This window comes from Bos grunniens, chromosome 9 (assembly GCF_055505025.1).
Source record: "Bos grunniens cultivar Pamir isolate PY7600 chromosome 9, Bosgru_T2T1.0, whole genome shotgun sequence".
In the NCBI taxonomy this organism is placed as follows: Eukaryota; Metazoa; Chordata; class Mammalia; order Artiodactyla; family Bovidae; genus Bos; species Bos grunniens.
In genome coordinates, this window is record NC_141173.1 from 86,405,430 (window position 1) to 86,419,080 (window position 13,651).

The 13,651-nt window shown below is 41.2% G+C and overlaps 1 protein-coding gene and 1 pseudogene across 4 annotated transcripts in view; both read left to right on the forward strand.

Moving 5' to 3' along the window:
* Nucleotides 1-13,651, forward strand: part of SASH1 (SAM and SH3 domain containing 1) — a 586,122-nt gene that overhangs the window by 290,869 nt on the left and 281,602 nt on the right. The window lies entirely within an intron of this gene.
* On the forward strand, nt 11,920-12,778 carry LOC147366284 (large ribosomal subunit protein eL33 pseudogene; annotated as a pseudogene). The gene has a single exon (XR_015133290.1). The product of XR_015133290.1 is annotated as a large ribosomal subunit protein eL33 pseudogene (transcript).

A 13,651-nucleotide genomic window follows, 5' to 3' on the forward strand; every position in this document is an offset into this window, starting at 1 on the left:
AGAAAGATTTTTTAATTTAAGCCCCAGATTGGGTTTACTGTCACCTGATCTGTCCTACCCTAGCAGGGGGGCAAGATGGTCTTCAAAGGAAGAGAGAAAGCATGGCCAACGATTTTGTGCTCCCCATGAAAGGAAAATATCTTCCCCTTGGGGTCAGGAAAAGTTATCAGCTTCAGACCTCCAGGCATGGGATTTAAAATCCCATAGCATTATTTTTGCCTGCATAGTCATCTTTTTTTTTTTTTAAGTTATGTTTTTATCTCTTTTCCTCTCTCACAAACAAAATATTGCATGATCTTCACAGACCTATTTTTGGCAAACTCTAAAAAATCTGTAAAATATTTAAAGTTATCGTAGGGAAAAAAAATTATCTGCTAGAACTAAAGCCATCAGATTCTGGGTAATCACTGAGTTCTGTTGCTCCATTAAAGATTGTTTTTCTCTGTTCTTGGGCTTAAGATGAAGAAACAGTTGGAAGAGTCCCGAAACGGGAGATGAGACTTGTGTTCTCTCAGTATTTTTTCTGTGCATAATTTTTCTTCCATAGTGGTAGTCATGCAATAGTATACCCTGCTTTTTTTAATTAACTTTTTTTTTTTAACCTGAAGACTGGTCTTTGGCCTGATTTTAAGGGGCCATTTTCCTTTGGTAAATAACAAGCTAAAATAAAGTCGTTGTGATTCAGAGAGACCAGTAAGGATGGGAAAATATGTGAATGACTTCTCCATTCCAGTGGGAACCTGGATGGAAACCCTCCTTTTGGAAGCCAAGAAGGCAAAGTTCCATTTTTTCTTGGCAAGACACTTTATGAGATTCTGAGTGTCTTTGGACTCTTCACTTTGGTAACTTGGAATGAGCCTGAGAACACTATCATGCCCCAGTGATTTCAGAATCTCTCTCCTACAACAAAGACTCCAATTCCTAGCATTCAATCTAATTTCTCAAGGCCAGGGAGAGTGCGTGTTTTCATCCATCCCAAGTCCTCTTTCACTTGCCTCACACACCAATGATTGTTGTAAGTTTCACAGAAAGAGTGTTTATCACTCACAAGGCAATTTATAGGTTCAGGAATGACCTCAATATCTAGTTAGTATTTCTCTGAAAAAGGGCAGCTGCCACTACAAAAAAAAAAAAACAGCATGTTATATTTTATTCTGCTCTCTTTTCTTTAGTGGACTATACTGTGGGTGCCTTAGGAACACATATGCTATTGGCTCATCTACAGCTAGACACAGCTTTTTTAAGATATATATGTGTATTTTCTGTATAAATTAGTCTAACCCCAAAAAGAGAAATAGTTTCTTCCTTGGGGACCATGATTGGTGACTATATGCTGTCTAAAGCTGTGTTCTCTCTCTTGTTGGCACTGAGTATGTGCTGTTTTTACCCCTATTGATGGTATAAATCCCATATGTTGAATACCTATGAAAACAGGGCATTTCAGTTGGCACATCAGATGAGAGAGTTGGATAGGATCAGGAAACTTGAAATCCTGCTTTAAAGCAGTCATGAGAGCCATTGTCGAAATTATCCATGTGCTGGTTACTGGGAAGGCTGTAGAAGTGGATGAGGAGAAGTGACCTAGGGAAGCCCACTGTTCAGTCAAGCGGGAGGACAGGGGACTAACTTGGTGGAGATCTGGAGTCCCTCCTATGACCATCCCCCCAAGTCCAGCCTCGGGGATATGGCCTCTCTATAACTCTACTCTCACCTACTGGCCCAAGACCATTCTTTGAATTTTCCAAAACACTGTGGGAGAGACTGGGCTGGAGCATTTAAAGAGGGTCCTACTGCAAAAGAAATAAAATAATACACAGCCGTATAAAATGCCCTGAGTTTGGAGCTTACTCTTGGACCTGCCTTGCCAGCTCTAGGCTTGCATACATGTGGCAAGATCACTGACCCCTCCTACCCTGCAGGGAAGTGTGCTCAGACTCCTGGAAGCCCAGACCTAATCCCCTGTGACATTCCAGGTTCCTGTCTTTGAGCCCATGTTTTCCCTGCACATCTGACACTAGAAAATGTCTCCCTTCCTTGAAGGAGAGCCCAGCTCCATTCACAGGGCAGGGCCTTCCCACAGCCTCAACAAGACCACCATGTTAGAATACCATAGCCCGATATTGCTGAGGGAACACACTCAGTGGCAGGAAGTGATAACACACTCCAGGAGAGGGCCAATCAACTCTGAATATTCATTAGAAGGACTAATGCTGAAGCTGAAGTTCCAATACTTTGGCCATCTCATGCGAAGAGCTGACTCACTGGAAAAGACCCTGATGCTGGGAAAAATTGAAGGCAGGAGGAGAAGGGAACGACAGAGGATGAGATGGTTGGATGGCATCACCGACTCAATGGACGTGAGTTTGAGCAGGCTCCAGGAGATAGTGAAGGACAGGGAAGCCTGGTGTGCTTCAGTTCATGGGATTGCAGGGTCGCACACGACTGAGTGACTGAACTGGACTGAATTGAGAGGGGGTCGGTATTCCTGGTGCTAAGGAGTTTATGGCAGCTCGGCCCGGAGGAGGCAGGCTGTGGTGGGGAACAAGGAGGACAAGGAGAGGCTTCCAGTTTCTGTAACAAGGAGGACTCCTGCTGCGTTCAGACAGCCATTTGGAGAAGAAGCCGCTGCTGCTGTGTGGCTGTCGCGTCTCCTGGGGTTGTGTTCCTGGTGGCTGCTGTCTCAGAGGCAGCCATCACAGCTGTGCGTCTGCAGGGTTCCTCAGAGCACAGGCCCTGCAGGAGATCTGAGGAAGGTCGCCCCCCCTTGACACAGGGAAGGATAGATTCTTGCTTTGCCTGGCTGTAAGGAAAAAAGAATTTCAGTTAAGCTGCTCACAGGTTCTGAGGACTCTGTGTGTGTGTGTGTGTGTGTGTGTGTGTGTGTGATTATAAGCTGAATCTCAGCATTCCTTCTTCAAGCCCACATTCCATTACCCCGTGTTCAACTCAGTTGGCTTTCAGGAGCCCTCCCAAGAGAAACAGCTGCTTGATGCCTTAAAGAGGAAATGTGAAAAGCACTTGAGGGCTAGAACTTTAGAATCCACAGGGTTGATCACTTCCTCTAGGCTTATGAAAACAAACACCATTAACTCCTCTCTTTCTCAATACAAACACAATTCCCAAATGGTTGCTTTTCTCCCAAACTCAGCTCTTATACAGTTAAGGTGATACCAGGTTGCCTGTGAGTTGTGCATCCTGCTAATAAAATCAGTTCTTGATATTCTAGCATGGGTACCATTGGTCATCATGCTACAAGTGAAAAATGATGCAGAGATGAAGACCAGATGATATCTGCTTGAGACTAGAAAGTTTCCTGTCTCCCCTCTGAGAGGCACAAAGTATCAGTCTAACAAGCAACAACTGATTTGGAAATATTAATTGTTCACTTTGGGTAGTTAATTGCCCCCTAGTATTAATAAATGCATCATAGTTTGTCTCCATTTGGGGTTCTTTAATAAGGCAAGTTACAGAGCCAGCAATATGGTTCAGAATACCTGAAAGGTTTTTTTCTCAGAAGATACGTTAGTGATAGAGGAATAGCGTGTTTGATTTGGTTTTCAAGTTTGAGAAAATAGAAGAATTAAGCTGTGAAGCATCTTCTTGTCCCTAATACACATACACCCAAGTGCACGCACACACTCATACTTTATTGTGGCTTTTTTCTCCCCTTTTCCTTCCCTCTCTCCTTTTCTTTCTTTCTTAGATTACTCATATCCTTAAGGGTTGAGAAGACAGTAGACTCAGAAACAGAATCTCAGAGGAGTGTGCTGATATGGATTAGAAGTCTTTTCATTTTGATTTCTCTCATCATCATGCAGTTCATTCATTTGCCTCTGAATGTTCTTCTTTTGTAAAAGGCTATTTTCATTAGAATTGTTTTCTTTCCCTGAATTTCTGCCTCAACATTTTCATGTAGTGGGATAATGTGTATCTGTGTGCATGAGTGCTTTAGAACCAAGAATAAATTTTTCTGAATGATGAAAATTATGTGTAATGACATCAATACCATTCAATTGGGTTATTTTGCACATTTTTCAACAAAGGAATTCATCCCAGGACTGGTTTATTCTTACTATAACTAGCTTCTCATCACTAGCTTTAAATGCCAAATAGAAAATGATTTTCAATTCCCCTAAATATTTGCAGATCTAGTAGGCATAAAATAATACAGGGACTATACTGTAGTGAAAAAAAATTTTAAGGAGAGATGACTTTATATCAACCATGGTTAAGTTTGTAGTACATCTCATATGACTTGTCAACAAACAGGTAAAAGATCCTTAACCCACAGAGCATTATGAATACTTTTCTAATGAAAAAATAAATTGGTTAAAAGCAAAGTGATTTTGTAAATTTAGCTAAAAGTTTCTGTTGCTACTAGTTTACTAATATCCAAAGATTATCACACACTTTTTCTTATACCATTCACTCATTCATCAAATATTTGTTGAGCCCTTACTCTCTGTTATGTATTTATACTATTTGAAATACAGATGGCCCCTGTTCTTGAGGAGTTTACAGTCTAGTGGGGGAGACAAATAAACAGTTCTACTGAAATAAAAGTACTGCTGAAGGCCAAAGGCAATGCACTGGAGAATTCTGTCCCTGGAGACAGGATGTTGATTTTAGTCCATTTGTCATGATCCAAAGTCCAGCTTCATGGGCTCAGAAACCTTAGCATAGATTGTTTCTCACAAGAGGACTCACTTTGACCAGGTAATTAGAATGATGGCTACTAAAATAGAATATCAATTTATTAATTTTTTTTCTGAGAAATAGGGCTGCCTGAGGGACTACACCCTTAAATCCGATGGCCAGCCTATCAAAGGCAGCCACAGCAGGAGCTAAGTTATAAATCACAAGGTCTCTTGGTAAGCAGGAAATTGAAGAAATTTGTGTCTGATGAAAGATTATAAGAAATTATAATGACAGCAGGCTATAATTATAATGATAGCCCAGTGAATTCACTTCCTAAAGTGGATCGACCTTCTGTGAAGACCAGTCAGAACTTTGGACAAGAGCACCCACTGCAGTGGGCAGTGGGCACCCACATAGGCATGGCCAGAGCTAGCCCCTTCTAGACCCCATCCCTAATTGCCATCCAGTTGTTGACTGGGCTGGGAATCATCTGGTATGCACAGTTGTGGCCAATCTGGGGGTCTAAAACCTGATTTGGGGGTGCCTAAGCTTATACAAGTTTGTGGGACATCTTAAAGAAACAGCATCCCTTTGCAATTAAAAAGTAAGAATGTGAAGGATTATTTGGAAGATTCCCATGCAAGATTCTCATTCACTTGGAAAATCCACCTCTACAAACCAGTTGTTATATTATGGAAATGCTTCTATACTAATTGCTAAAGGAATGCTGTCCCGACTCCTGTCTCACTGGTCATCCTGGCTCCTATCTCCCCGGGAAAACCCAGACCTTGCCACATTCCAGCAATGAAAGTATGAAAGCTGAAACTGTAACATCTGTTCTGATCATTGTGGTGGTTTGTCGCTCACTCATATCCAACTCTTGAGACCTCACAAACTGTAGCCCACCAGACTCCTCTGTCCATGGAATTTTCCAGGTAAGAATACTAGAGTAGGTTGCCATTTCCTTCTCCAGTGGATTTCCTGACCCAGGGATTGAGCTTGGGTCTCCTGCATTGCAGGCGATCTGCTGCATTGCAAAAGAATCATAGTGGTTGGCAAATATTTTTAACACGTCTCTGTCTTTAAGACACTTTGTATATATTTCTTACATGTCATATATTAATTTGCCATTTGGCTCTCACTGTTAGCCCCATACTTGAAATTCTTGACAGAAACCTCAAAGTAACCTCTAAATAGTGACAATTAACAGAAATAATTAAAATTCCTTTTACAATGCTCTCTCTCTGTATTTCCTAACAGAGCCAAGTGGAAGCTTTTATTGCCTAAGAAATACCATGTTCTAGGGCATTTCCAAAAAGAAACCCCAAGAAAAAAGCGGTGAGGGAAGTAGTGAGCAATGGTCACATCACACATTCCCAAAAGATTGAGGAAGAAGGCAATAAGGAATTTTCTTGTTTGTTTTTTGTCTTATTTTGGTTTATTTTTTAATCAAGAGCCAGTACAAACCTTTCCCCAGGGGAGAATTGAATTATTATTAAAAGAAGAAAGAATAAATATTCAGAGAACAACACATAGCAAATGCATTCTCAAAACTTGTAGCTCTTTGGGGGTATAACATTGAGAATTCAAAATCCACTCCCACCTCATTCAGGCACTCTGTGTGTGGGGGTAGGGAGAATGTGCCTATATTTTTTTAATAAAAGAAACAATTGCTATTTTGGCTTTGTAACTTGGTTTTCCACAAATTGGTCACCAACTTGGTGTAATGTACCCCTTAGAACACTTGCAACATTTTCAACTGCATCAAGTTAAAAAGAATAGTTTATTAAAGCAGTCACATTCCCCCACAATTCTCAGAGGGAGATTCATTTGTTCTCTAAAGCACCTCCATATAATTTGTAGCTGTGTGTTTCCTAAGGAGAAGATATACAAAGGACACGGTGTGAAAATATGTTTCTTATTTAAGCTGGGAAGTGTTGATAGAACTATCATCTTGGGCACGTGAAAAGCAAACAAACATTGTCTTTTCCTACCTTCTGTCCTTTTAAACTAATCTGTACAAAGTCCACAATTAGGATCCGATATTTTATATACTGAGAAAACATAGAGTGTGGTTAATACAAAATTTAAGAATTGACCTAGCACACAGCTTGGCTCACAGTGAATGTTTGATGAATAATGGAATGAATGAATGAATGAGCAAGCCAGGAAGACAGCTTTGAGAAAGCTCACAGACTGAAAAACTAAATTTGCATTCAGGTTCGAGAGCAATGGATGGGCAGCTTTGCTGAATGCATGACTGGTGGCATAATTTCTATGAGGAGAGGAGCCACTGTTCATAATAAGTGCTAAGTGCAAAGACAATGGGTGTGAGCGTGTGCCTGTGTGTGTGTGCGCATGTGTGTGCGCCATGGGCACACTCCTAGAAGAGACTCAGAGGAGCCAGGGGTAGCATTTTGGAGCTACTGTGCAAACAGTTCATGTGCAAACAGTCTGCACAATCACAAGCAAGGAGCTCAGTGCTTCCTGGAGGCGCCAAGGTTCCATGGGAAAAGCATAGACAGGGTTCGGAACCAGGTAGATAAGACCACCAATCTGTGACTTACCAGTCATTTGACCTTGACCTCCCTAAACCTCAGTAAACTCATCCTTCAAGTGGTGAGAATAACATTTACCTCTCCAGGGTGTTACTTAGAAACTGAGGTGGTGATAGCAAACATTTGCATGGCATTAATTATGTGCCAGGCACTGTTCAAAGTATTTAATATAGTCTCCTCATTTAAACCTTACAAAAGCCATATGAGACCAAAATCTCCCCTCACAAATGAGGAAAACTGAGGCAGAAAGAGGTTAAGCAATTGCCTAAAGTGTACGGCATAGGGTGCACTGCGCACAGTAGGTTCTCAATGGATTATAATTGACGTTATTTATTTTCACAGTGCTAAGTGCTTCACTTAGATTTCTTTGGAAGGAATGATGCTAAAGCTGAAACTCCAGTACTTTGGCCACCTCATGCGAAGAGTTGACTCATTGGAAAAGACTCTGATGCTGGGAGGGATTGGGGGCAGGAGGAAAAGGGACGACAGAGGATGAGATGGCTGGATGGCATCACTGACTCGATGGAAGTGAGTTTGAGTGAACTCTGGGAGTTGGTGATGGACAGGGAGGCCTGGTGTGCTGCGATTCATGGGGTCACAAAGAGTTGGACACGACTGAGCGACTGAACTGAACTGAAGTGCTTCATAGTCATTTCCTCAGTTGGGCCTTAGAACAATGCCAGGCATATAGCAGGCATTTGATAAATATTTGTTAAATGTATGAGTGAATCTTCACAGTATAGAAGAATTCACTGAGGCTTAGATAAGAAAGTCATTTGCCCAAAATTACATGCCAGAATATGCCACCAGGTTGATGCTTTTGAACTGTGGGTAGAAAAGACTCTTGAGAGTCACTTGGCCTGCAAGGAGGTCAAACCAGTCAATCCCAAAGGAAATCAGTCCTGAATATTCATTGGAAGGACTGATGCTGAAGCTGAAACTCCAATACTTTGACCACCTGTTGCTAAGAGCCAACTCATTGGAAAAGGCCCTGACGCTGGAAAAGACTAAAGGCAAAAGGAAAAGTGGGAGGCAAAGGATGAGATGGTTAGATAGCATTACCAACTCAGTGGACATAAATCTGAGCAAACTCTGGGAAATAGTGAAAGACAGGGAAGCCTGGAGACCTGCGGTTTACAGAGTCAGACACAGCTTAGCAACTGAATAACAACTACAACAAACCTAACCCCCGAGTCTGTGCTCTTAACCATGCCAGGCACGTATGGTTTCTGTCTCCACCTCCTGGGTCACTGGGAAGAAAGGCCCAGGGAGTGCAAAGGACACCACACCTGGACGCCTCAGGACCATCAGAACTGTAGCTCAGACAGATCACCTTCGTATTTGTTCAGAGAACATGGAATCCACAGTCTTTTCTTTCTCTTGCTCTGTCTTTTTTATTCCACCCATGACTGCAAGGAGATCCAACCAGTCCATTCTAAAGGAGATCAGTCCTGGGTGTTCATTGGAAGGAATGATGCTAAAGCTGAAACTCCAATACTTTGGCTATCTCATGGGAAGAGTTGACTCATTGGAAAAGACTCTGATGCTGGGAGGGATTGGGGGCAGGAGGAGAAGGGGACGACAGAGGATGAGATGGCTGGATGGAATCACTGACTCAATGGATGTGAGTCTGAGTGAACTCCGGGAGTTGGTGATGGACAGGGAGGTCTAGCATGCTGCAATTCATGGGGTCGCAAAGAGTCGGACACTACTGAGTGACTGAACTGAACTGAACTGAACTGATGATATCTGCCTCAGCCTCTAAAAAATCTTTACTCTGTGATCCCCAGTTTCTCATTCTGGCTAGCAGAGGGGAAAATTTTAAAAATCATACTCCAAACTGTCCATCATTTAGCTAAGACTTCTTGAGGGTTCTTAAGTAATCAGCCATTTGAGGCTTAGGATTGTATTTGAGGGGAACAGGGCTGTAATGAGCTGGGTGAATAAGTATGTGATCCATTTTAATACAGTTCTCACAGGCTGCAAATAACAAGGTCCAAAAAAATCTAAGTCTTAAAAGAAAACCAGTTTGAAAAAGGAATGATTGAGAAAAAATCAGAGTATTATACATTGGTTCACCTGTAATTGAACATTAATTGTGAATTAATTAACTTTACATGCATCATTTCTGTAATATTGATAAGGGGACTGAGCTTCCAGAAACTATTTCTTTGATTTAGAATGAAAGAATAGTGGGTCTTAGCTTCCAGCTTGGTGGACTAATTACTGAATGCTGTCTTTCTTAGTATTTCAATACCTTGAGGTGATTAAGCATGGATCAAAGCTAAAATTAAAAAGAAAAGCCCATTACCAAATACTAAACAGCTCCAGTAACTTCGTGTCTGTCTCTGAAGGACATTCGTGTCTTGTTATGACAAGGAATTATTCATAATGTGTGCCTAGCATATAGATGACATCCTTTATTTGAAACAATAAAAGAGTCATCCTTACTAGCTGATGGAAATAAATAGGCAGGCAACATTTAAAGGGAAGGGGGAAAAAATGACCAACCAGTAGGCTTCTGTAATAATTGCTTGTCACCGTAACATCAAGTAGTTCATCCTTTTAGGAACCGTTATGCGGCTAAGCCATTATGTTCTCTGGACGGAAAAAACGCAGTAATTCATAGAAAAGCAATGACAGGATTCTGCTGGTTTACCTAATAGTATTGAGTAGACAGGAGAATTACGGTTTGTAAGCAAAGAGTGGTTCTATATTTGGAATTGTTCTGTTGTCTTTTTACCCAATCAGAATTTTTCTCATTTAAAAAATATCAATACCCTTAAAAAAAATATCAAAGAGACTGCCACCACTGTTTTGATCTGACTATAAAAGTGCACAGCTCCCAGATTCATTCCCAATTACTTTCTTACTGAAACCTCTGATGTTGTTGGGAGGGAACAGGGAAGAGATGCTAGGCTTTAGTGCCCCTTGCTGGTCAACCTGAAGAAAATCTGAGCATCAGGATTGCCAGAGCCCAGGTTTTAATAAATGGTGTGACATGTTTTATTCAATGACTCAGAAGCCAAATCGATTGAACCTGAACATTTGTAGCCAGGCTTAACAAGTGTTCTAAGGATGAAATGATGCGTTTGGAAATACACATATGCTTTTAGAGAGGAAAGAGTTCAATATAAAGACAAACCACATGTTAAATCTTAGCCTAACCTCAAAATAAATCTAGGTAAATATATTCCTGTGAATGCACACTTAAGATGTAACAAACTCTTCCTAACCCCAAAGTATGATTTTTGCTTGATTACGCCTACAAAAGGGCTTCCCTGGTGGTTCAGATGGTAAAAAACCCACTTGCAATGTGGGAGATGTGGGTTCAATCCCTGTGTTGGGAAGACCTCCTGGAGGAGGGCATGGCAACCCACTCCAGTATTCTTTCTTGGAGAATCCCCGTGGACAGAAGGGCTACGGTCCATGGGGTCACAAAGAGTCAGACATGACTGAGCAACTAAGAACACAGATGTCTACAAAAATGTGAGTGCTGTGACTTTTCTGGCAGTCCAGTGGTTAAAACTTCACACTTCCAACACAGGGAGCCACAGGTTTGAACCCTGATGGGAGAACTAAGATCCCACATGCTGCACAGTATGGCCTAATAAAAAACAAAAAATGTGAAGGACTTTTCAAACCATAAGGGAAAGAATAGATACCCCAAAAATTCCTAGCAGAATTCTCAAGTTAATTTCCAAAAATGATACAAAAACTTCTATCTACAGAGGAATTATTGTTTAGACACTAAGTCGTGTCCCACTGTTTTATGGCCCCATGGTCTGTAGCCTGTCAGGCTCCTCTGACCATGGGATTTTTCAGGCAAGAATACTGGAGTGGGTTGCCATTTCCTTCCCCAGAGGATCTTCCTGACCCAGGAATCAAACCCACGTCTCCTGCATTGGCAGGAGTGTTCTTTACTGCTGAGCCACCAGGGAAGCCAATGTATTACTATCTACAGTAATACCTTAGATCACTGATACTATAATTTTACTTTCAGTTCAGTTCAGTTGCTCAGTCATATCCGACTCTTTGCGACCCCATGGGCGCAGCATGCCAGGCCTCCCTGTCAATCTCCAACTCCTAGAGTTTACTCAAACTCACATCCATCGAGTCGGTGATGCCATCCAATCATCTCATCCTCTGTTGTCCCCTTCTCCTCCTGCCTTCAATCTTTCCCAGCATCAGGGTCTTTTCCAGTGAGTCAGTTCTTTGCATCAGGTGGCCAAAGTATTGGAGCTTCAGCTTCAGCATCAGTCCTTCCAATGAATATTCAAGACTGATTCCCTTTCGGATGGACTGGTTGGATCTCTTTGTGTTTCAAGGGACTCTCAAGAATCTTCTCCAACACCACAGTTCAAAAGCATCAATTCTTCAGCACTCAGCTTTCTTGATAGTCCAACTCTCACATCCATACATGACTACCACAAAAACCATAGTTTTGACTAGATGGACCTTTGATGGCAAAGTAATGTCTCTGCTTTTTAATATGCTGTCTAGTTTGGTCATAACTTTTACCTTATGTCTAGGTTGTCATAATTTCACTTTAATTATACTGTAATTTTAACAAAAGGATTATGGCTTTTTAACTGTTTACCTTTTTTAGGATATGACATTACTTTTGTAATTTGGGGGGATAGCACCATGTAGCTTGTGGGATCCAAGCTGCTTCCTCCCTTAGCACAGAGTCCTAACCTGTGGACTGCCAGGGAATTCCTTATTTTTATAATTTAAAAACAACATCCATAACATGACTACACTTAAGCTGTCCATCATACCTAATTAATTCTTAGGATTCTATAGTGAACCATCAGATCAAATCTATCAATCTTATTTGAAACCAGAGTTCAGCTTGGAATTAGATCTCCTCCCTGACAAGATACCCATCAAGAACTTGGATTAAGCTCTTTCAGCCATCTTGGACCCTGTGAAGGCCTGCTGGGAACAGGACTTCTAAAACGACAAATATGTCTGGAAGGCTGTGGTCCAAGGCCATTTTTGCTGGCTATAAATGGGGTCTATGGAACCAGAGGGAACACACTGCTCTCCTGAAAAGTCAAGATGTATATGCTCGAGATAAAAGTTAATTCTATCTAGGGAAGAGATGTGCTTATGTGTACAAAGCAAAGAACAACACAGTAACTCCTGGTGGAAAACCTACCAAAACCAGAGTAATCTGGGGAAAGATAAATCGAGCTCATGGAAATAGTGGCATGGTTCGTGCCAAATTCCAAAGCAACCTTCCCACTAAGGCCATTGGACACAAAATCCTTGTGATGCTGTGCCCTTTGAGGATTTAAACATATTGAAAATAAATAAAAGTGTGGATTTGTCCTGTTTAAAAAAAAGAAGAACTTGGATTAACAAGATCCAGCTCTTGGGGCTGGAAAAAGTCTATTCAAGCAAAGTAATGCTGAGGCATATAGGTACCAGCACACAGCATATTTGCAGGTCAACCCCAGATGCCTCAGTGAGCAGATAAATCCTGGTAAGGCACCAGAGAAAGATGACCCTTCAAAAACATAGAGAACTTCAAGGGACCCACAATATCCAAAACAATCCTGAAAAATAAGAACAAAGTTGGAGTATTCACACTTCTCAATTTCAAAACTTAACTACAAACTACAATTATCAGTGAGAGTTGGACCATAAACAAAGCTGAGCACCAAAGAATTGATGTTTTTGAACTGTGGTGTTGGAGAAGACTCTCGAGAGTCCCTTGGACAGCAAGATCAAACCAGTCAATCATAAAGGGAATAATTTCTGAATATTCATTGGAAGGACTGATGCTAAAGCTGAAGCTCCAATACTTTGGCCACCTGATGTGAATAACTGACTCATTGGAAACGACCCAGATGCTGAGAAAGATTGAAGGCAGGAGAAGAAGGGGATGACAGTGGATGAGATGGTTGGATGGCGTCAGTGACTTGATGGACATGAGTTTGAGCAAGCTTTGGGAGTTAGTGATGGACAGGGAAGCCTGGCGTACTGCAGTCCATGGGGTGACAAAGAGTCAGACACAACTTAGTGACTGAACAACAACAATAATAGCAATGGTACTGGCATAAAAACAGACATATAGATCAATGGAATAGAAGTGATAGTCCAGAAATAAATTTTTAATCTATGATTGATTTTTAATAAAATTCCTAAGACAATTCAATGGAGAAATGAATAGTCTTTCCACAAATAATGCTGAGATAACTGGATATCCACATGCACAAAAATGAACTTGAACCCTTACCTCACCCCATATACAAAATTAAATCAACAGTGATCAAAGACCTAAATGGTAAAAGACCTAAAATGGTGAAGCTGTTAGAACAACACATATGAGTAAATCTTCATGTCCTTAGATTTGGCGGTGGTTTCTTAAATAAGACACCAAAAGCATAAGCAACAAAAGAAAAATTAGATAAACTGGACATGCATCAGAATGAAAACTTTTGTGC